The sequence below is a fragment of the Triturus cristatus genome, chromosome 7, assembly GCF_964204655.1.
Source record: "Triturus cristatus chromosome 7, aTriCri1.1, whole genome shotgun sequence".
NCBI classification, from domain to species: domain Eukaryota; kingdom Metazoa; phylum Chordata; class Amphibia; order Caudata; family Salamandridae; genus Triturus; species Triturus cristatus.
The window spans coordinates 266,276,640-266,302,337 of record NC_140590.1 but is presented as its reverse complement, the minus strand read 5'-3'; positions in this window follow the sequence as shown (position 1 = coordinate 266,302,337).

Here is a 25,698-nt window from a genome sequence, read left to right as displayed (position 1 = left end):
CTGCAAAAGAAGTCTTTGGAGCCCACTGTGGGTAAAAAACAACAATATCCAGCATGCCCCTGTGCACTCAGCAACACCCACTTAGGGCGGGACAATATTTAAAAGCATGTTGGATATCCATGTGACTTTATTAAGCAGCCGCCCAGGAAGAAGAGGATTACTTACCTCGAAACCCGTCGGCAACAGGATTTTAATTACAGGTGTGACTTCGTTGGCTGGCATATTCAATAAAGCTTCGGCGTTCAGCAGCAGTGAGTGCGTCCAGGCATGCTTGGGCATTTGGGGAAGAAAATGGAAACGCGGCGGCCCTGCCGCGCTGGATTGCACCATCTCGCAATATGAGAGGCCTCGTTGGGAACGATTCCACAACGGTGAGGCACAGCTGTTGAGCCATAACTAACCAGCGGTCTATCCTGAGCCCTACTTAGGGTAACACACTTGCTGCAAAAGAAGTCTTTGGAGCCCACTGTGGGTAAAATACAACAATATCCAGCATGCCCCTGTGCACTCAGCAACACCCACTTAGGGCGGGACAATATTTAAAAGCATGTTGGATATCCATGTGACTTTATTAAGCAGCGGCCCAGGAAGAAGAGGATTACTTACCTCGAAACGCGTCGGCAACAGGATTTTAATTACAGGTATGACTTCGTTGGCTGACATATTCAATAAAGCTTCGGCGTTCAGCAGCAGTGAGTGCGTCCAGGCATGTTTGGGCATTTGGGGAAGAAAATGGAAACGCGGCGGCCCTGCCGCGCTGGATTGCACCATCTCGAAACATGAGAGGCCTCGTTGGGAACGATTCCACAACGGTGAGGCACAGCTGTTGAGCCATAACTAACCAGCGGTCTATCCTGAGCCCTACTTAGGGTAACACACTTGCTGCAAAAGAAGTCTTTGGAGCCCACTGTGGGTAAAAAACAACAATATCCAGCATGCCCCTGTGCACTCAGCAACACCCACTTAGGGCGGGACAATATTTAAAAGCATGTTGGATATCCATGTGACTTTATTAAGCAGCCGCCCAGGAAGAAGAGGATTACTTACCTCGAAACCCGTCGGCAACAGGATTTTAATTACAGGTGTGACTTCGTTGGCTGGCATATTCAATAAAGCTTCGGCGTTCAGCAGCAGTGAGTGCGTCCAGGCATGCTTGGGCATTTGGGGAAGAAAATGGAAACGCGGCGGCCCTGCCGCGCTGGATTGCACCATCTCGCAATATGAGAGGCCTCGTTGGGAACGATTCCACAACGGTGAGGCACAGCTGTTGAGCCATAACTAACCAGCGGTCTATCCTGAGCCCTACTTAGGGTAACACACTTGCTGCAAAAGAAGTCTTTGGAGCCCACTGTGGGTAAAAAACAACAATATCCAGCATGCACCTGTGCACTCAGCAACACCCACTTAGGGCGGGACAATATTTAAAAGCATGTTGGATATCCATGTGACTTTATTAAGCAGCCGTCCAGGAAGAAGAGGATTACTTACCTCGAAACGCGTCGGCAACAGGATTTTAATTACAGGTGTGACTTCGTTGGCTGGCATATTCAATAAAGCTTCGGCGTTCAGCAGCAGTGAGTGCGCCCAGGCATGCTTGGGCAATTGGGGAAGAAAATGGAAACGCGGCAGCCCTGCCGCGCTGGATTGCACCATCTCGAAACATGAGAGGCCTCGTTGGGAACGATTCCACAACGGTGAGGCACAGCTGTTGAGCCATAACTAACCAGCGGTCTATCCTGAGCCCAACTTAGGGTAACACACTTGCTGCAAAAGAAGTCTTTGGAGCCCACTGTGGGTAAAAAACAACAATATCCAGCATGCCCCTGTGCACTCAGCAACACCCACTTAGGGCGGGACAATATTTAAAAGCATGTTGGATATCTATGTGACTTTATTAAGCAGCCGCCCAGGAAGCAGAGGATTACTTACCTCGAAACGCGTCGGCAACAGGATTTTAATTACAGGTGTGACTTCGTTGGCTGGCATATTCAATAAAGCTTCGGCGTTCAGCAGCAGTGAGTGCATCCAGGCATGCTTGGGCACTTGGGGAAGAAAATGGAAACGCGGCGGCCCTGCCGCGCTGGATTGCACCATCTCAAAACATGAGAGGCCTCGTTGGGAACGATTCCACAACGGTGAGGCACAGCTGTTGAGCCATAACTAACCAGCGGTCTATCCTGAGCCCTACTTAGGGTAACACACTTGCTGCAAAAGAAGTCTTTGGAGCCCACTGTGGGTAAAAAACAACAATATCCAGCATGCCCATGTGCACTCAGCAACACCCACTTAGGGCGGGACAATATTTAAAAGCATGTTGGATATCCATGTGACCTTATTAAGCAGCCGCCCAGGAAGAAGAGGATTACTTACCTCGAAACGCGTCGGCAACAGGATTTTAATTACAGGTGTGACTTCGTTGGCTGGCATATTCAATAAAGCTTCGGCGTTCAGCAGCAGTGAGTGCGTCCAGGCATGCTTGGGCATTTGGGGAAGAAAATGGAAACGCGGCGGCCCTGCTGCGCTGGATTGCACCATCTCGAAACATGAGAGGCCTCGTTGGGAACGATTCCACAACGGTGAGGCACAGCTGTTGAGCCATAACTAACCAGCGGTCTATCCTGAGCCCTACTTAGGGTAACACACTTGCTGCAAAAGAAGTCTTTGGAGCCCACTGTGGGTAAAATACAACAATATCCAGCATGCCCCTGTGCACTCAGCAACACCCACTTAGGGCGGGACAATATTTAAAAGCATGTTGGATATCCATGTGACTTTATTAAGCAGCGGCCCAGGAAGAAGAGGATTACTTACCTCGAAACGCGTCGGCAACAGGATTTTAATTACAGGTATGACTTCGTTGGCTGACATATTCAATAAAGCTTCGGCGTTCAGCAGCAGTGAGTGCGTCCAGGCATGCTTGGGCATTTGGGGAAGAAAATGGAAACGCGGCGGACCTGCCGCGCTGGATTGCACCATCTCGAAACATGAGAGGCCTCGTTGGGAACGATTCCACAATGGTGAGGCACAGCTGTTGAGCCATAACTAACCAGCGGTCTATCCTGAGCCCTACTTAGGGTAACACACTTGCTGCAAAAGAAGTCTTTGGAGCCCACGGTGGGTAAAAAACAACAATATCCAGCATGCCCCTGTGCACTCAGCAACACCCACTTAGGGTGGGACAATATTTAAAAGCATGTTGGATATCCATGTGACTTTATTAAGAAGCGGCCCAGGAAGAAGAGGATTACTTACCTCGAAACGTGTCGGCAACAGGATTTTAATTACAGGTGTGACTTCTTTGGCTGGCATATTCAATAAAGCTTCGGCGTTCAGCAGCAGTGAGTGCGTCCAGGCATGCTTGGGCATTTGGGGAAGAAAATGGAAACGCGGCGGCCCTGCCGCGCTGGATTGCACCATCTCGAAACATGAGAGGCCTCGTTGGGAACGATTCCACAACGGTGAGGCACAGCTGTTGAGCCATAACTAACCAGCGGTCTATCCTGAGCCCTACTTAGGGTAACACACTTGCTGCAAAAGAAGTCTTTGGAGCCCACTGTGGGTAAAAAACAACAATATCCAGCATGCCCCTGTGCACTCAGCAACACCCACTTAGGGCGGGACAATATTTAAAAGCATGTTGGATATCCATGTGACTTTATTAAGCAGCCGCCCAGGAAGAAGAGGATTACTTACCTCGAAACCCGTCGGCAACAGGATTTTAATTACAGGTGTGACTTCGTTGGCTGGCATATTCAATAAAGCTTCGGCGTTCAGCAGCAGTGAGTGCGTCCAGGCATGCTTGGGCATTTGGGGAAGAAAATGGAAACGCGGCGGCCCTGCCGCGCTGGATTGCACCATCTCGCAACATGAGAGGCCTCGTTGGGAACGATTCCACAACGGTGAGGCACAGCTGTTGAGCCATAACTAACCAGTGGTCTATCCTGAGCCCTACTTAGGGTAACACACTTGCTGCAAAAGAAGTCTTTGGAGCCCACTGTGGGTAAAAAACAACAATATCCAGCAAGCCCCTGCGCACTCAGCAACACCCACTTAGGGCGGGACAATATTTAAAAGCATGTTGGATATCCATGTGACTTTATTAAGCAGCCGCCCAGGAAGAAGAGGATTACTTACCTCGAAACGCGTTGGCAAAAGGATTTTAATTACAGGTGTGACTTCGTTGGCTGGCATATTCAATAAAGCTTCGGCGTTCAGCAGCAGTGAGTGCATCCAGGCATGCTTGGGCATTTGGGGAAGAAAATGGAAACGCGGCGGCCCTGCCGCGCTGGATTGCACCATCTCGAAACATGAGAGGCCTCATTGGGAACGATTCCACAACGGTGAGGCACAGCTGTTGAGCCATAACTAACCAGCTGTCTATCCTGAGCCCTACTTAGGGTAACACACTTGCTGCAAAAGAAGTCTTTGGAGCCCACTGTGGGTAAAAAACAACAATATCCAGCATGCCCCTGTGCACTCAGCAACACCCACTTAGGGCGGGACAATATTTAAAAGCATGTTGGATATCCATGTGACTTTATTAGGCAGCCGCCCAGGAAGAAGAGGATTACTTACCTCGAAACGTGTCGGCAACAGGATTTTAATTACAGGTGTGACTTCGTTGGCTGGCACATTCAATAAAGCTTCGGCGTTCAGCAGCAGTGAGTGCGTCCAGGCATGCTTGGGCATTTGGGGAAGAAAATGGAAACGCGGCGGCCCTGCCGCGCTGGATTGCACCATCTCGAAACATGAGAGGCCTCGTTGGGAACGATTCCACAATGGTGAGGCACAGCTGTTGAGCCATAACTAACCAGCGGTCTATCCTGAGCCCTACTTAGGGTAACACACTTGCTGCAAAAGAAGTCTTTGGAGCCCACTGTGGGTAAAAAACAACAATATCCAGCATGCACCTGTGCACTCAGCAACACCCACTTAGGGCGGGACAATATTTAAAAGCATGTTGGATATCCATGTGACTTTATAAGGCAGCCGCTCAGGAAGAAGAGGATTACTTACTTTGAAAGGCGTCGGCAAAAGGATTTTAATTACAGGTGTGACTTCGTTGGCTGGAATATTCAATAAAGCTTCGGCGTTCAGCAGCAGTGAGTGCGTCCAGGCATGCTTGGGCATTTGGGGAAGAAAATGGAAACGCGGCAGCCCTGCCGCGCTGGATTGCACCATCTCGAAACATGAGAGGCCTTGTTGGGAACGATTCCACAATGGTGAGGCACAGCTGTTGAGCCATAACTAACCAGCGGTCTATCCTGAGCCCTACTTAGGGTAACACACTTGCTGCAAAAGAAGTCTTTGGAGCCCACGGTGGGTAAAAAACAACAATATCCAGCATGCCCCTGTGCACTCAGCAACACCCACTTAGGGCGGGACAATATTTAAAAGCATGTTGGATATCCATGTGACTTTATTAAGCAGCCGCCCAGGAAGAAGAGGATTACTTACCTCGAAACCCGTCGGCAACAGGATTTTAATTACAGGTGTGACTTCGTTGGCTGGCATATTCAATAAAGCTTCGGCGTTCAGCAGCAGTGAGTGCGTCCAGGCATGCTTGGGCATTTGGGGAAGAAAATGGAAACGCGGCGGCCCTGCCGCGCTGGATTGCACCATCTCGCAATATGAGAGGCCTCGTTGGGAACGATTCCACAACGGTGAGGCACAGCTGTTGAGCCATAACTAACCAGCGGTCTATCCTGAGCCCTACTTAGGGTAACACACTTGCTGCAAAAGAAGTCTTTGGAGCCCACTGTGGGTAAAAAACAACAATATCCAGCATGCACCTGTGCACTCAGCAACACCCACTTAGGGCGGGACAATATTTAAAAGCATGTTGGATATCCATGTGACTTTATTAAGCAGCCGTCCAGAAAGAAGAGGATTACTTACCTCGAAACGCGTCGGCAACAGGATTTTAATTACAGGTGTGACTTCGTTGGCTGGCATATTCAATAAAGCTTCGGCGTTCAGCAGCAGTGAGTGCGCCCAGGCATGCTTGGGCAATTGGGGAAGAAAATGGAAACGCGGCAGCCCTGCCGCGCTGGATTGCACCATCTCGAAACATGAGAGGCCTCGTTGGGAACGATTCCACAACGGTGAGGCACAGCTGTTGAGCCATAACTAACCAGCGGTCTATCCTGAGCCCTACTTAGGGTAACACACTTGCTGCAAAAGAAGTCTTTGGAGCCCACTGTGGGTAAAAAACAACAATATCCAGCATGCCCCTGTGCACTCAGCAACACCCACTTAGGGCGGGACAATATTTAAAAGCATGTTGGATATCTATGTGACTTTATTAAGCAGCCGCCCAGGAAGCAGAGGATTACTTACCTCGAAACGCGTCGGCAACAGGATTTTAATTACAGGTGTGACTTCGTTGGCTGGCATATTCAATAAAGCTTCGGCGTTCAGCAGCAGTGAGTGCATCCAGGCATGCTTGGGCATTTGGGGAAGAAAATGGAAACGCGGCGGCCCTGCCGCGCTGGATTGCACCATCTCAAAACATGAGAGGCCTCGTTGGGAACGATTCCACAACGGTGAGGCACAGCTGTTGAGCCATAACTAACCAGCGGTCTATCCTGAGCCCTACTTAGGGTAACACACTTGCTGCAAAAGAAGTCTTTGGAGCCCACTGTGGGTAAAAAACAACAATATCCAGCATGCCCATGTGCACTCAGCAACACCCACTTAGGGCGGGACAATATTTAAAAGCATGTTGGATATCCATGTGACTTTATTAAGCAGCCGCCCAGGAAGAAGAGGATTACTTACCTCGAAACGCGTCGGCAACAGGATTTTAATTACAGGTGTGACTTCGTTGGCTGGCATATTCAATAAAGCTTCGGCGTTCAGCAGCAGTGAGTGCGTCCAGGCATGCTTGGGCATTTGGGGAAGAAAATGGAAACGCGGCGGCCCTGCTGCGCTGGATTGCACCATCTCGAAACATGAGAGGCCTCGTTGGGAACGATTCCACAACGGTGAGGCACAGCTGTTGAGCCATAACTAACCAGCGGTCTATCCTGAGCCCTACTTAGGGTAACACACTTGCTGCAAAAGAAGTCTTTGGAGCCCACTGTGGGTAAAATACAACAATATCCAGCATGCCCCTGTGCACTCAGCAACACCCACTTAGGGCGGGACAATATTTAAAAGCATGTTGGATATCCATGTGACTTTATTAAGCAGCGGCCCAGGAAGAAGAGGATTACTTACCTCGAAACGCGTCGGCAACAGGATTTTAATTACAGGTATGACTTCGTTGGCTGACATATTCAATAAAGCTTCGGCGTTCAGCAGCAGTGAGTGCGTCCAGGCATGCTTGGGCATTTGGGGAAGAAAATGGAAACGCGGCGGACCTGCCGCGCTGGATTGCACCATCTCGAAACATGAGAGGCCTCGTTGGGAACGATTCCACAATGGTGAGGCACAGCTGTTGAGCCATAACTAACCAGCGGTCTATCCTGAGCCCTACTTAGGGTAACACACTTGCTGCAAAAGAAGTCTTTGGAGCCCACGGTGGGTAAAAAACAACAATATCCAGCATGCCCCTGTGCACTCAGCAACACCCACTTAGGGTGGGACAATATTTAAAAGCATGTTGGATATCCATGTGACTTTATTAAGCAGCCGCCCAGGAAGAAGAGGATTACTTACCTCGAAACGTGTCGGCAACAGGATTTTAATTACAGGTGTGACTTCTTTGGCTGGCATATTCAATAAAGCTTCGGCGTTCAGCAGCAGTGAGTGCGTCCAGGCATGCTTGGGCATTTGGGGAAGAAAATGGAAACGCGGCGGCCCTGCCGCGCTGGATTGCACCATCTCGAAACATGAGAGGCCTCGTTGGGAACGATTCCACAACGGTGAGGCACAGCTGTTGAGCCATAACTAACCAGCGGTCTATCCTGAGCCCTACTTAGGGTAACACACTTGCTGCAAAAGAAGTCTTTGGAGCCCACTGTGGGTAAAAAACAACAATATCCAGCATGCCCCTGTGCACTCAGCAACACCCACTTAGGGCGGGACAATATTTAAAAGCATGTTGGATATCCATGTGACTTTATTAAGCAGCCGCCCAGGAAGAAGAGGATTACTTACCTCGAAACCCGTCGGCAACAGGATTTTACTTACAGGTGTGACTTCGTTGGCTGGCATATTCAATAAAGCTTCGGCGTTCAGCAGCAGTGAGTGCGTCCAGGCATGCTTGGGCATTTGGGGAAGAAAATGGAAACGCGGCGGCCCTGCCGCGCTGGATTGCACCATCTCGCAACATGAGAGGCCTCGTTGGGAACGATTCCACAACGGTGAGGCACAGCTGTTGAGCCATAACTAACCAGTGGTCTATCCTGAGCCCTACTTAGGGTAACACACTTGCTGCAAAAGAAGTCTTTGGAGCCCACTGTGGGTAAAAAACAACAATATCCAGCAAGCCCCTGCGCACTCAGCAACACCCACTTAGGGCGGGACAATATTTAAAAGCATGTTGGATATCCATGTGACTTTATTAAGCAGCCGCCCAGGAAGAAGAGGATTACTTACCTCGAAACGCGTTGGCAAAAGGATTTTAATTACAGGTGTGACTTCGTTGGCTGGCATATTCAATAAAGCTTCGGCGTTCAGCAGCAGTGAGTGCATCCAGGCATGCTTGGGCATTTGGGGAAGAAAATGGAAACGCGGCGGCCCTGCCGCGCTGGATTGCACCATCTCGAAACATGAGAGGCCTCATTGGGAACGATTCCACAACGGTGAGGCACAGCTGTTGAGCCATAACTAACCAGCTGTCTATCCTGAGCCCTACTTAGGGTAACACACTTGCTGCAAAAGAAGTCTTTGGAGCCCACTGTGGGTAAAAAACAACAATATCCAGCATGCCCCTGTGCACTCAGCAACACCCACTTAGGGCGGGACAATATTTAAAAGCATGTTGGATATCCATGTGACTTTATTAGGCAGCCGCCCAGGAAGAAGAGGATTACTTACCTCGAAACGTGTCGGCAACAGGATTTTAATTACAGGTGTGACTTCGTTGGCTGGCACATTCAATAAAGCTTCGGCGTTCAGCAGCAGTGAGTGCGTCCAGGCATGCTTGGGCATTTGGGGAAGAAAATGGAAACGCGGCGGCCCTGCCGCGCTGGATTGCACCATCTCGAAACATGAGAGGCCTCGTTGGGAACGATTCCACAATGGTGAGGCACAGCTGTTGAGCCATAACTAACCAGCGGTCTATCCTGAGCCCTACTTAGGGTAACACACTTGCTGCAAAAGAAGTCTTTGGAGCCCACTGTGGTTAAAAAACAACAATATCCAGCATGCACCTGTGCACTCAGCAACACCCACTTAGGGCGGGACAATATTTAAAAGCATGTTGGATATCCATGTGACTTTATAAGGCAGCCGCTCAGGAAGAAGAGGATTATTTACTTTGAAACGCGTCGGCAAAAGGATTTTAATTACAGGTGTGACTTCGTTGGCTGGAATATTCAATAAAGCTTCGGCGTTCAGCAGCAGTGAGTGCGTCCAGGCATGCTTGGGCATTTGGGGAAGAAAATGGAAACGCGGCAGCCCTGCCGCGCTGGATTGCACCATCTCGAAACATGAGAGGCCTTGTTGGGAACGATTCCACAATGGTGAGGCACAGCTGTTGAGCCATAACTAACCAGCGGTCTATCCTGAGCCCTACTTAGGGTAACACACTTGCTGCAAAAGAAGTCTTTGGAGCCCACGGTGGGTAAAAAACAACAATATCCAGCATGCCCCTGTGCACTCAGCAACACCCACTTAGGGCGGGACAATATTTAAAAGCATGTTGGATATCCATGTGACTTTATTAAGCAGCCGCCCAGGAAGAAGAGGATTACTTACCTCGAAACCCGTCGGCAACAGGATTTTAATTACAGGTGTGACTTCGTTGGCTGGCATATTCAATAAAGCTTCGGCGTTCAGCAGCAGTGAGTGCGTCCAGGCATGCTTGGGCATTTGGGGAAGAAAATGGAAACGCGGCGGCCCTGCCGCGCTGGATTGCACCATCTCGCAATATGAGAGGCCTCGTTGGGAACGATTCCACAACGGTGAGGCACAGCTGTTGAGCCATAACTAACCAGCGGTCTATCCTGAGCCCTACTTAGGGTAACACACTTGCTGCAAAAGAAGTCTTTGGAGCCCACTGTGGGTAAAAAACAACAATATCCAGCATGCACCTGTGCACTCAGCAACACCCACTTAGGGCGGGACAATATTTAAAAGCATGTTGGATATCCATGTGACTTTATTAAGCAGCCGTCCAGAAAGAAGAGGATTACTTACCTCGAAACGCGTCGGCAACAGGATTTTAATTACAGGTGTGACTTCGTTGGCTGGCATATTCAATAAAGCTTCGGCGTTCAGCAGCAGTGAGTGCGCCCAGGCATGCTTGGGCAATTGGGGAAGAAAATGGAAACGCGGCAGCCCTGCCGCGCTGGATTGCACCATCTCGAAACATGAGAGGCCTCGTTGGGAACGATTCCACAACGGTGAGGCACAGCTGTTGAGCCATAACTAACCAGCGGTCTATCCTGAGCCCTACTTAGGGTAACACACTTGCTGCAAAAGAAGTCTTTGGAGCCCACTGTGGGTAAAAAACAACAATATCCAGCATGCCCCTGTGCACTCAGCAACACCCACTTAGGGCGGGACAATATTTAAAAGCATGTTGGATATCTATGTGACTTTATTAAGCAGCCGCCCAGGAAGCAGAGGATTACTTACCTCGAAACGCGTCGGCAACAGGATTTTAATTACAGGTGTGACTTCGTTGGCTGGCATATTCAATAAAGCTTCGGCGTTCAGCAGCAGTGAGTGCATCCAGGCATGCTTGGGCATTTGGGGAAGAAAATGGAAACGCGGCGGCCCTGCCGCGCTGGATTGCACCATCTCAAAACATGAGAGGCCTCGTTGGGAACGATTCCACAACGGTGAGGCACAGCTGTTGAGCCATAACTAACCAGCGGTCTATCCTGAGCCCTACTTAGGGTAACACACTTGCTGCAAAAGAAGTCTTTGGAGCCCACTGTGGGTAAAAAACAACAATATCCAGCATGCCCATGTGCACTCAGCAACACCCACTTAGGGCGGGACAATATTTAAAAGCATGTTGGATATCCATGTGACTTTATTAAGCAGCCGCCCAGGAAGAAGAGGATTACTTACCTCGAAACGCGTCGGCAACAGGATTTTAATTACAGGTGTGACTTCGTTGGCTGGCATATTCAATAAAGCTTCGGCGTTCAGCAGCAGTGAGTGCGTCCAGGCATGCTTGGGCATTTGGGGAAGAAAATGGAAACGCGGCGGCCCTGCTGCGCTGGATTGCACCATCTCGAAACATGAGAGGCCTCGTTGGGAACGATTCCACAACGGTGAGGCACAGCTGTTGAGCCATAACTAACCAGCGGTCTATCCTGAGCCCTACTTAGGGTAACACACTTGCTGCAAAAGAAGTCTTTGGAGCCCACTGTGGGTAAAATACAACAATATCCAGCATGCCCCTGTGCACTCAGCAACACCCACTTAGGGCGGGACAATATTTAAAAGCATGTTGGATATCCATGTGACTTTATTAAGCAGCGGCCCAGGAAGAAGAGGATTACTTACCTCGAAACGCGTCGGCAACAGGATTTTAATTACAGGTATGACTTCGTTGGCTGACATATTCAATAAAGCTTCGGCGTTCAGCAGCAGTGAGTGCGTCCAGGCATGCTTGGGCATTTGGGGAAGAAAATGGAAACGCGGCGGACCTGCCGCGCTGGATTGCACCATCTCGAAACATGAGAGGCCTCGTTGGGAACGATTCCACAATGGTGAAGCACAGCTGTTGAGCCATAACTAACCAGCGGTCTATCCTGAGCCCTACTTAGGGTAACACACTTGCTGCAAAAGAAGTCTTTGGAGCCCACGGTGGGTAAAAAACAACAATATCCAGCATGCCCCTGTGCACTCAGCAACACCCACTTAGGGTGGGACAATATTTAAAAGCATGTTGGATATCCATGTGACTTTATTAAGAAGCGGCCCAGGAAGAAGAGGATTACTTACCTCGAAACGCGTCGGCAACAGGATTTTAATTACAGGTGTGACTTCTTTGGCTGGCATATTCAATAAAGCTTCGGCGTTCAGCAGCAGTGAGTGCGTCCAGGCATGTTTGGGCATTTGGGGAAGAAAATGGAAACGCGGCGGCCCTGCCGCGCTGGATTGCACCATCTCGAAACATGAGAGGCCTCGTTGGGAACGATTCCACAACGGTGAGGCACAGCTGTTGAGCCATAACTAACCAGCGGTCTATCCTGAGCCCTACTTAGGGTAACACACTTGCTGCAAAAGAAGTCTTTGGAGCCCACTGTGGGTAAAAAACAACAATATCCAGCATGCCCCTGTGCACTCAGCAACACCCACTTAGGGCGGGACAATATTTAAAAGCATGTTGGATATCCATGTGACTTTATTAAGCAGCCGCCCAGGAAGAAGAGGATTACTTACCTCGAAACCCGTCGGCAACAGGATTTTAATTACAGGTGTGACTTCGTTGGCTGGCATATTCAATAAAGCTTCGGCGTTCAGCAGCAGTGAGTGCGTCCAGGCATGCTTGGGCATTTGGGGAAGAAAATGGAAACGCGGCGGCCCTGCCGCGCTGGATTGCACCATCTCGCAATATGAGAGGCCTCGTTGGGAACGATTCCACAACGGTGAGGCACAGCTGTTGAGCCATAACTAACCAGCGGTCTATCCTGAGCCCTACTTAGGGTAACACACTTGCTGCAAAAGAAGTCTTTGGAGCCCACTGTGGGTAAAAAACAACAATATCCAGCATGCACCTGTGCACTCAGCAACACCCACTTAGGGCGGGACAATATTTAAAAGCATGTTGGATATCCATGTGACTTTATTAAGCAGCCGTCCAGGAAGAAGAGGATTACTTACCTCGAAACGCGTCGGCAACAGGATTTTAATTACAGGTGTGACTTCGTTGGCTGGCATATTCAATAAAGCTTCGGCGTTCAGCAGCAGTGAGTGCGCCCAGGCATGCTTGGGCAATTGGGGAAGAAAATGGAAACGCGGCAGCCCTGCCGCGCTGGATTGCACCATCTCGAAACATGAGAGGCCTCGTTGGGAACGATTCCACAACGGTGAGGCACAGCTGTTGAGCCATAACTAACCAGCGGTCTATCCTGAGCCCTACTTAGGGTAACACACTTGCTGCAAAAGAAGTCTTTGGAGCCCACTGTGGGTAAAAAACAACAATATCCAGCATGCCCCTGTGCACTCAGCAACACCCACTTAGGGCGGGACAATATTTAAAAGCATGTTGGATATCTATGTGACTTTATTAAGCAGCCGCCCAGGAAGCAGAGGATTACTTACCTCGAAACGCGTCGGCAACAGGATTTGAATTACAGGTGTGACTTCGTTGGCTGGCATATTCAATAAAGCTTCGGCGTTCAGCAGCAGTGAGTGCATCCAGGCATGCTTGGGCACTTGGGGAAGAAAATGGAAACGCGGCGGCCCTGCCGCGCTGGATTGCACCATCTCAAAACATGAGAGGCCTCGTTGGGAACGATTCCACAACGGTGAGGCACAGCTGTTGAGCCATAACTAACCAGCGGTCTATCCTGAGCCCTACTTAGGGTAACACACTTGCTGCAAAAGAAGTCTTTGGAGCCCACTGTGGGTAAAAAACAACAATATCCAGCATGCCCATGTGCACTCAGCAACACCCACTTAGGGCGGGACAATATTTAAAAGCATGTTGGATATCCATGTGACTTTATTAAGCAGCCGCCCAGGAAGAAGAGGATTACTTACCTCGAAACGCGTCGGCAACAGGATTTTAATTACAGGTGTGACTTCGTTGGCTGGCATATTCAATAAAGCTTCGGCGTTCAGCAGCAGTGAGTGCGTCCAGGCATGCTTGGGCATTTGGGGAAGAAAATGGAAACGCGGCGGCCCTGCTGCGCTGGATTGCACCATCTCGAAACATGAGAGGCCTCGTTGGGAACGATTCCACAACGGTGAGGCACAGCTGTTGAGCCATAACTAACCAGCGGTCTATCCTGAGCCCTACTTAGGGTAACACACTTGCTGCAAAAGAAGTCTTTGGAGCCCACTGTGGGTAAAATACAACAATATCCAGCATGCCCCTGTGCACTCAGCAACACCCACTTAGGGCGGGACAATATTTAAAAGCATGTTGGATATCCATGTGACTTTATTAAGCAGCGGCCCAGGAAGAAGAGGATTACTTACCTCGAAACGCGTCGGCAACAGGATTTTAATTACAGGTATGACTTCGTTGGCTGACATATTCAATAAAGCTTCGGCGTTCAGCAGCAGTGAGTGCGTCCAGGCATGCTTGGGCATTTGGGGAAGAAAATGGAAACGCGGCGGACCTGCCGCGCTGGATTGCACCATCTCGAAACATGAGAGGCCTCGTTGGGAACGATTCCACAATGGTGAGGCACAGCTGTTGAGCCATAACTAACCAGCGGTCTATCCTGAGCCCTACTTAGGGTAACACACTTGCTGCAAAAGAAGTCTTTGGAGCCCACGGTGGGTAAAAAACAACAATATCCAGCATGCCCCTGTGCACTCAGCAACACCCACTTAGGGTGGGACAATATTTAAAAGCATGTTGGATATCCATGTGACTTTATTAAGAAGCGGCCCAGGAAGAAGAGGATTACTTACCTCGAAACGTGTCGGCAACAGGATTTTAATTACAGGTGTGACTTCTTTGGCTGGCATATTCAATAAAGCTTCGGCGTTCAGCAGCAGTGAGTGCGTCCAGGCATGCTTGGGCATTTGGGGAAGAAAATGGAAACGCGGCGGCCCTGCCGCGCTGGATTGCACCATCTCGAAACATGAGAGGCCTCGTTGGGAACGATTCCACAACGGTGAGGCACAGCTGTTGAGCCATAACTAACCAGCGGTCTATCCTGAGCCCTACTTAGGGTAACACACTTGCTGCAAAAGAAGTCTTTGGAGCCCACTGTGGGTAAAAAACAACAATATCCAGCATGCCCCTGTGCACTCAGCAACACCCACTTAGGGCGGGACAATATTTAAAAGCATGTTGGATATCCATGTGACTTTATTAAGCAGCCGCCCAGGAAGAAGAGGATTACTTACCTCGAAACCCGTCGGCAACAGGATTTTAATTACAGGTGTGACTTCGTTGGCTGGCATATTCAATAAAGCTTCGGCGTTCAGCAGCAGTGAGTGCGTCCAGGCATGCTTGGGCATTTGGGGAAGAAAATGGAAACGCGGCGGCCCTGCCGCGCTGGATTGCACCATCTCGCAACATGAGAGGCCTCGTTGGGAACGATTCCACAACGGTGAGGCACAGCTGTTGAGCCATAACTAACCAGTGGTCTATCCTGAGCCCTACTTAGGGTAACACACTTGCTGCAAAAGAAGTCTTTGGAGCCCACTGTGGGTAAAAAACAACAATATCCAGCAAGCCCCTGCGCACTCAGCAACACCCACTTAGGGCGGGACAATATTTAAAAGCATGTTGGATATCCATGTGACTTTATTAAGCAGCCGCCCAGGAAGAAGAGGATTACTTACCTCGAAACGCGTTGGCAAAAGGATTTTAATTACAGGTGTGACTTCGTTGGCTGGCATATTCAATAAAGCTTCGGCGTTCAGCAGCAGTGAGTGCATCCAGGCATGCTTGGGCATTTGGGGAAGAAAATGGAAACGCGGCGGCCCTGCCGCGCTGGATTGCACCATCTCGAAACATGAGAGGCCTCATTGGGAACGATTCCACAACGGTGAGGCACAGCTGTTGAGCCATAACTAACCAGCTGTCTATCCTGAGCCCTACTTAGGGTAACACACTTGCTGCAAAAGAAGTCTTTGGAGCCCACTGTGGGTAAAAAACAACAATATCCAGCATGCCCCTGTGCACTCAGCAACACCCACTTAGGGCGGGACAATATTTAAAAGCATGTTGGATATCCATGTGACTTTATTAGGCAGCCGCCCAGGAAGAAGAGGATTACTTACCTCGAAACGTGTCGGCAACAGGATTTTAATTACAGGTGTGACTTCGTTGGCTGGCACATTCAATAAAGCTTCGGCGTTCAGCAGCAGTGAGTGCGTCCAGGCATGCTTGGGCATTTGGGGAAGAAAATGGAAACGCGGCGGCCCTGCCGCGCTGGATTGCACCATCTCGAAACATGAGAGGCCTCGTTGGGAACGATTCCACAATGGTGAGGCACAGCTGTTGAGCCATAACTAACCAGCGGTCTATCCTGAGCCCTACTTAGGGTAACACACTTGCTGCAAAAGAAGTCTTTGGAGCCCACTGTGGGTAAAAAACAACAATATCCAGCATGCACCTGTGCACTCAGCAACACCCACTTAGGGCGGGACAATATTTAAAAGCATGTTGGATATCCATGTGACTTTATAAGGCAGCCGCTCAGGAAGAAGAGGATTACTTACTTTGAAACGCGTCGGCAAAAGGATTTTAATTACAGGTGTGACTTCGTTGGCTGGAATATTCAATAAAGCTTCGGCGTTCAGCAGCAGTGAGTGCGTCCAGGCATGCTTGGGCATTTGGGGAAGAAAATGGAAACGCGGCAGCCCTGCCGCGCTGGATTGCACCATCTCGAAACATGAGAGGCCTTGTTGGGAACGATTCCACAATGGTGAGGCACAGCTGTTGAGCCATAACTAACCAGCGGTCTATCCTGAGCCCTACTTAGGGTAACACACTTGCTGCAAAAGAAGTCTTTGGAGCCCACGGTGGGTAAAAAACAACAATATCCAGCATGCCCCTGTGCACTCAGCAACACCCACTTAGGGCGGGACAATATTTAAAAGCATGTTGGATATCCATGTGACTTTATTAAGCAGCCGCCCAGGAAGAAGAGGATTACTTACCTCGAAACCCGTCGGCAACAGGATTTTAATTACAGGTGTGACTTCGTTGGCTGGCATATTCAATAAAGCTTCGGCGTTCAGCAGCAGTGAGTGCGTCCAGGCATGCTTGGGCATTTGGGGAAGAAAATGGAAACGCGGCGGCCCTGCCGCGCTGGATTGCACCATCTCGCAATATGAGAGGCCTCGTTGGGAACGATTCCACAACGGTGAGGCACAGCTGTTGAGCCATAACTAACCAGCGGTCTATCCTGAGCCCTACTTAGGGTAACACACTTGCTGCAAAAGAAGTCTTTGGAGCCCACTGTGGGTAAAAAACAACAATATCCAGCATGCACCTGTGCACTCAGCAACACCCACTTAGGGCGGGACAATATTTAAAAGCATGTTGGATATCCATGTGACTTTATTAAGCAGCCGTCCAGAAAGAAGAGGATTACCTACCTCGAAACGCGTCGGCAACAGGATTTTAATTACAGGTGTGACTTCGTTGGCTGGCATATTCAATAAAGCTTCGGCGTTCAGCAGCAGTGAGTGCGCCCAGGCATGCTTGGGCAATTGGGGAAGAAAATGGAAACGCGGCAGCCCTGCCGCGCTGGATTGCACCATCTCGAAACATGAGAGGCCTCGTTGGGAACGATTCCACAACGGTGAGGCACAGCTGTTGAGCCATAACTAACCAGCGGTCTATCCTGAGCCCTACTTAGGGTAACACACTTGCTGCAAAAGAAGTCTTTGGAGCCCACTGTGGGTAAAAAACAACAATATCCAGCATGCCCCTGTGCACTCAGCAACACCCACTTAGGGCGGGACAATATTTAAAAGCATGTTGGATATCTATGTGACTTTATTAAGCAGCCGCCCAGGAAGCAGAGGATTACTTACCTCGAAACGCGTCGGCAACAGGATTTTAATTACAGGTGTGACTTCGTTGGCTGGCATATTCAATAAAGCTTCGGCGTTCAGCAGCAGTGAGTGCATCCAGGCATGCTTGGGCATTTGGGGAAGAAAATGGAAACGCGGCGGCCCTGCCGCGCTGGATTGCACCATCTCAAAACATGAGAGGCCTCGTTGGGAACGATTCCACAACGGTGAGGCACAGCTGTTGAGCCATAACTAACCAGCGGTCTATCCTGAGCCCTACTTAGGGTAACACACTTGCTGCAAAAGAAGTCTTTGGAGCCCACTGTGGGTAAAAAACAACAATATCCAGCATGCCCATGTGCACTCAGCAACACCCACTTAGGGCGGGACAATATTTAAAAGCATGTTGGATATCCATGTGACTTTATTAAGCAGCCGCCCAGGAAGAAGAGGATTACTTACCTCGAAACGCGTCGGCAACAGGATTTTAATTACAGGTGTGACTTCGTTGGCTGGCATATTCAATAAAGCTTCGGCGTTCAGCAGCAGTGAGTGCGTCCAGGCATGCTTGGGCATTTGGGGAAGAAAATGGAAACGCGGCGGCCCTGCTGCGCTGGATTGCACCATCTCGAAACATGAGAGGCCTCGTTGGGAACGATTCCACAACGGTGAGGCACAGCTGTTGAGCCATAACTAACCAGCGGTCTATCCTGAGCCCTACTTAGGGTAACACACTTGCTGCAAAAGAAGTCTTTGGAACCCACTGTGGGTAAAATACAACAATATCCAGCATGCCCCTGTGCACTCAGCAACACCCACTTAGGGCGGGACAATATTTAAAAGCATGTTGGATATCCATGTGACTTTATTAAGCAGCGGCCCAGGAAGAAGAGGATTACTTACCTCGAAACGCGTCGGCAACAGGATTTTAATTACAGGTATGACTTCGTTGGCTGACATATTCAATAAAGCTTCGGCGTTCAGCAGCAGTGAGTGCGTCCAGGCATGCTTGGGCATTTGGGGAAGAAAATGGAAACGCGGCGGACCTGCCGCGCTGGATTGCACCATCTCGAAACATGAGAGGCCTCGTTGGGAACGATTCCACAATGGTGAGGCACAGCTGTTGAGCCATAACTAACCAGCGGTCTATCCTGAGCCCTACTTAGGGTAACACACTTGCTGCAAAAGAAGTCTTTGGAGCCCACGGTGGGTAAAAAACAACAATATCCAGCATGCCCCTGTGCACTCAGCAACACCCACTTAGGGTGGGACAATATTTAAAAGCATGTTGGATATCCATGTGACTTTATTAAGCAGCCGCCCAGGAAGAAGAGGATTACTTACCTCGAAACGTGTCAGCAACAGGATTTTAATTACAGGTGTGACTTCTTTGGCTGGCATATTCAATAAAGCTTCGGCGTTCAGCAGCAGTGAGTGCGTCCAGGCATGCTTGGGCATTTGGGGAAGAAAATGGAAACGCGGCGGCCCTGCCGCGCTGGATTGCACCATCTCGAAACATGAGAGGCCTCGTTGGGAACGATTCCACAACGGTGAGGCACAGCTGTTGAGCCATAACTAACCAGCGGTCTATCCTGAGCCCTACTTAGGGTAACACACTTGCTGCAAAAGAAGTCTTTGGAGCCCACTGTGGGTAAAAAACAACAATATCCAGCATGCCCCTGTGCACTCAGCAACACCCACTTAGGGCGGGACAATATTTAAAAGCATGTTGGATATCCATGTGACTTTATTAAGCAGCCGCCCAGGAAGAAGAGGATTACTTACCTCGAAACCCGTCGGCAACAGGATTTTACTTACAGGTGTGACTTCGTTGGCTGGCATATTCAATAAAGCTTCGGCGTTCAGCAGCAGTGAGTGCGTCCAGGCATGCTTGGGCATTTGGGGAAGAAAATGGAAACGCGGCGGCCCTGCCGCGCTGGATTGCACCATCTCGCAACATGAGAGGCCTCGTTGGGAACGATTCCACAACGGTGAGGCACAGCTGTTGAGCCATAACTAACCAGTGGTCTATCCTGAGCCCTACTTAGGGTAACACACTTGCTGCAAAAGAAGTCTTTGGAGCCCACTGTGGGTAAAAAACAACAATATCCAGCAAGCCCCTGCGCACTCAGCAACACCCACTTAGGGCGGGACAATATTTAAAAGCATGTTGGATATCCATGTGACTTTATTAAGCAGCCGCCCAGGAAGAAGAGGATTACTTACCTCGAAACGCGTTGGCAAAAGGATTTTAATTACAGGTGTGACTTCGTTGGCTGGCATATTCAATAAAGCTTCGGCGTTCAGCAGCAGTGAGTGCATCCAGGCATGCTTGGGCATTTGGGGAAGAAAATGGAAACGCGGCGGCCCTGCCGCGCTGGATTGCACCATCTCGAAACATGAGAGGCCTCATTGGGAACGATTCCACAACGGTGAGGCACAGCTGTTGAGCCATAACTAACCAGCTGTCTATCCTGAGCCCTACTTAGGGTAACACACTTGCTGCAAAAGAAGTCTTTGGAGCCCACTGTGGGTAAAAAACAACAATATCCAGCATGCCCCTGTGCACTCAGCAACACCCACTTAGGGCGGGACAATATTTAAAAGCATGTTGGATATCCATGTGACTTTATTAGGCAGCCGCCCAGGAAGAAGAGGATTACTTACCTCGAAACGTGTCGGCAACAGGATTTTAATTACAGGTGTGACTTCGTTGGCTGGCACATTCAATAAAGCTTCGGCGTTCAGCAGCAGTGAGTGCGTCCAGGCATGCTTGGGCATTTGGGGAAGAAAATGGAAACGCGGCGGCCCTGCCGCGCTGGATTGCACCATCTCGAAACATGAGAGGCCTCGTTGGGAACGATTCCACAATGGTGAGGCACAGCTGTTGAGCCATAACTAACCAGCGGTCTATCCTGAGCCCTACTTAGGGTAACACACTTGCTGCAAAAGAAGTCTTTGGAGCCCACTGTGGTTAAAAAACAACAATATCCAGCATGCACCTGTGCACTCAGCAACACCCACTTAGGGCGGGACAATATTTAAAAGCATGTTGGATATCCATGTGACTTTATAAGGCAGCCGCTCAGGAAGAAGAGGATTACTTACTTTGAAATGCGTCGGCAAAAGGATTTTAATTACAGGTGTGACTTCGTTGGCTGGAATATTCAATAAAGCTTCGGCGTTCAGCAGCAGTGAGTGCGTCCAGGCATGCTTGGGCATTTGGGGAAGAAAATGGAAACGCGGCAGCCCTGCCGCGCTGGATTGCACCATCTCGAAACATGAGAGGCCTTGTTGGGAACGATTCCACAATGGTGAGGCACAGCTGTTGAGCCATAACTAACCAGCGGTCTATCCTGAGCCCTACTTAGGGTAACACACTTGCTGCAAAAGAAGTCTTTGGAGCCCACGGTGGGTAAAAAACAACAATATCCAGCATGCCCCTGTGCACTCAGCAACACCCACTTAGGGCGGGACAATATTTAAAAGCATGTTGGATATCCATGTGACTTTATTAAGCAGCCGCCCAGGAAGAAGAGGATTACTTACCTCGAAACCCGTCGGCAACAGGATTTTAATTACAGGTGTGACTTCGTTGGCTGGCATATTCAATAAAGCTTCGGCGTTCAGCAGCAGTGAGTGCGTCCAGGCATGCTTGGGCATTTGGGGAAGAAAATGGAAACGCGGCGGCCCTGCCGCGCTGGATTGCACCATCTCGCAATATGAGAGGCCTCGTTGGGAACGATTCCACAACGGTGAGGCACAGCTGTTGAGCCATAACTAACCAGCGGTCTATCCTGAGCCCTACTTAGGGTAACACACTTGCTGCAAAAGAAGTCTTTGGAGCCCACTGTGGGTAAAAAACAACAATATCCAGCATGCACCTGTGCACTCAGCAACACCCACTTAGGGCGGGACAATATTTAAAAGCATGTTGGATATCCATGTGACTTTATTAAGCAGCCGTCCAGAAAGAAGAGGATTACTTACCTCGAAACGCGTCGGCAACAGGATTTTAATTACAGGTGTGACTTCGTTGGCTGGCATATTCAATAAAGCTTCGGCGTTCAGCAGCAGTGAGTGCGCCCAGGCATGCTTGGGCAATTGGGGAAGAAAATGGAAACGCGGCAGCCCTGCCGCGCTGGATTGCACCATCTCGAAACATGAGAGGCCTCGTTGGGAACGATTCCACAACGGTGAGGCACAGCTGTTGAGCCATAACTAACCAGCGGTCTATCCTGAGCCCTACTTAGGGTAACACACTTGCTGCAAAAGAAGTCTTTGGAGCCCACTGTGGGTAAAAAACAACAATATCCAGCATGCCCCTGTGCACTCAGCAACACCCACTTAGGGCGGGACAATATTTAAAAGCATGTTGGATATCTATGTGACTTTATTAAGCAGCCGCCCAGGAAGCAGAGGATTACTTACCTCGAAACGCGTCGGCAACAGGATTTTAATTACAGGTGTTGCTTTGTTGGCTGGCATATTCAATAAAGCTTCGGCGTTCAGCAGCAGTGAGTGCATCCAGGCATGCTTGGGCATTTGGGGAAGAAAATGGAAACGCGGCGGCCCTGCCGCGCTGGATTGCACCATCTCAAAACATGAGAGGCCTCGTTGGGAACGATTCCACAACGGTGAGGCACAGCTGTTGAGCCATAACTAACCAGCGGTCTATCCTGAGCCCTACTTAGGGTAACACACTTGCTGCAAAAGAAGTCTTTGGAGCCCACTGTGGGTAAAAAACAACAATATCCAGCATGCCCATGTGCACTCAGCAACACCCACTTAGGGCGGGACAATATTTAAAAGCATGTTGGATATCCATGTGACTTTATTAAGCAGCCGCCCAGGAAGAAGAGGATTACTTACCTCGAAACGCGTCGGCAACAGGATTTTAATTACAGGTGTGACTTCGTTGGCTGGCATATTCAATAAAGCTTCGGCGTTCAGCAGCAGTGAGTGCGTCCAGGCATGCTTGGGCATTTGGGGAAGAAAATGGAAACGCGGCGGCCCTGCTGCGCTGGATTGCACCATCTCGAAACATGAGAGGCCTCGTTGGGAACGATTCCACAACGGTGAGGCACAGCTGTTGAGCCATAACTAACCAGGGGTCTATCCTGAGCCCTACTTAGGGTAACACACTTGCTGCAAAAGAAGTCTTTGGAGCCCACTGTGGGTAAAATACAACAATATCCAGCATGCCCCTGTGCACTCAGCAACACCCACTTAGGGCGGGACAATATTTAAAAGCATGTTGGATATCCATGTGACTTTATTAAGCAGCGGCCCAGGAAGAAGAGGATTACTTACCTCGAAACGCGTCGGCAACAGGATTTTAATTACAGGTATGACTTCGTTGGCTGACATATTCAATAAAGCTTCGGCGTTCAGCAGCAGTGAGTGCGTCCAGGCATGCTTGGGCATTTGGGGAAGAAAATGGAAACGCGGCGGACCTGCCGCGCTGGATTGCACCATCTCGAAACATGAGAGGCCTCGTTGGGAACGATTCCACAATGGTGAGGCACAGCTGTTGAGCCATAACTAACCAGCGGTCTATCCTGAGCCCTACTTAGGGTAACACACTTGCTGCAAAAGAAGTCTTTGGAGCCCACGGTGGGTAAAAAACAACAATATCCAGCATGCCCCTGTGCACTCAGCAACACCCACTTAGGGTGGGACAATATTTAAAAGCATGTTGGATATCCATGTGACTTTATTAAGAAGCGGCCCAGGAAGAAGAGGATTACTTACCTCGAAACGCGTCGGCAACAGGATTTTAATTACAGGTGTGACTTCTTTGGCTGGCATATTCAATAAAGCTTCGGCGTTCAGCAGCAGTGAGTGCGTCCAGGCATGCTTGGGCATTTGGGGAAGAAAATGGAAACGCGGCGGCCCTGCCGCGCTGGATTGCACCATCTCGAAACATGAGAGGCCTCGTTGGGAACGATTCCACAACGGTGAGGCACAGCTGTTGAGCCATAACTAACCAGCGGTCTATCCTGAGCCCTACTTAGGGTAACACACTTGCTGCAAAAGAAGTCTTTGGAGCCCACTGTGGGTAAAAAACAACAATATCCAGCATGCCCCTGTGCACTCAGCAACACCCACTTAGGGCGGGACAATATTTAAAAGCATGTTGGATATCCATGTGACTTTATTAAGCAGCCGCCCAGGAAGAAGAGGATTACTTACCTCGAAACCCGTCGGCAACAGGATTTTAATTACAGGTGTGACTTCGTTGGCTGGCATATCCAATAAAGCTTCGGCGTTCAGCAGCAGTGAGTGCGTCCAGGCATGCTTGGGCATTTGGGGAAGAAAATGGAAACGCGGCGGCCCTGCCGCGCTGGATTGCACCATCTCGCAACATGAGAGGCCTCGTTGGGAACGATTCCACAACGGTGAGGCACAGCTGTTGAGCCATAACTAACCAGTGGTCTATCCTGAGCCCTACTTAGGGTAACACACTTGCTGCAAAAGAAGTCTTTGGAGCCCACTGTGGGTAAAAAACAACAATATCCAGCATGCCCCTGCGCACTCAGCAACACCCACTTAGGGCGGGACAATATTTAAAAGCATGTTGGATATCCATGTGACTTTATTAAGCAGCCGCCCAGGAAGAAGAGGATTACTTACCTCGAAACGCGTCGGCAACAGGATTTTAATTACAGGTGTGACTTCGTTGGCTGGCATATTCAATAAAGCTTCGGCGTTCAGCAGCAGTGAGTGCGCCCAGGCATGCTTGGGCATTTGGGGAAGAAAATGGAAACGCGGCAGCCCTGCCGCGCTGGATTGCACCATCTCGAAACATGAGAGGCCTCGTTGGGAACGATTCCACAATGGTGAGGCACAGCTGTTGAGCCATAACTAACCAGCGGTCTATCCTGAGCCCTACTTAGGGTAACACACTTGCTGCAAAAGAAGTCTTTGGAGCCCACTGTGGGTAAAAAACAACAATATCCAGCATGCACCTGTGCACTCAGCAACACCCACTTAGGGCGGGACAATATTTAAAAGCATGTTGGATATCCATGTGACTTTATTAAGCAGCCGCTCAGGAAGAAGAGGATTACTTACTTTGAAACGCGTCGGCAAAAGGATTTTAATTACAGGTGTGACTTCGTTGGCTGGAATATTCAATAAAGCTTCGGCGTTCAGCAGCAGTGAGTGCGTCCAGGCATGCTTGGGCATTTGGGGAAGAAAATGGAAACGCGGCAGCCCTGCCGCGCTGGATTGCACCATCTCGAAACATGAGAGGCCTTGTTGGGAACGATTCCACAACGGTGAGGCACAGCTGTTGAGCCATAACTAACCAGCGGTCTATCCTGAGCCCTACTTAGGGTAACACACTTGCTGCAAAAGAAGTCTTTGGAGCCCACTGTGGGTAAAAAACAACAATATCCAGCATGCCCCTGCGCACTCAGCAACACCCACTTAGGGCGGGACAATATTTAAAAGCATGTTGGATATCCATGTGACTTTATTAAGCAGCCGCCCAGGAAGAAGAGGATTACTTACCTCAAAACGCGTTGGCAACAGGATTTTAATTACAGGTGTGACTTCGTTGGCTGGCATATTCAATAAAGCTTCGGCGTTCAGCAGCAGTGAGTGCGTCCAGGCATGCTTGGGCATTTGGGGAAGAAAATGGAAACGCGGCGGCCCTGCCGCGCTGGATTGCACCATCTCGAAACATGAGAGGCCTCGTTGGGAACGATTCCACAACGGTGAGGCACAGCTGTTGAGCCATAACTAACCAGCGGTCTATCCTGAGCCCTACTTAGGGTAACACACTTGCTGCAAAAGAAGTCTTTGGAGCCCACTGTGGGTAAAAAACAACAATATCCAGCATGCACCTGTGCACTCAGCAACACCCACTTAGGGCGGGACAATATTTAAAAGCATGTTGGATATCCA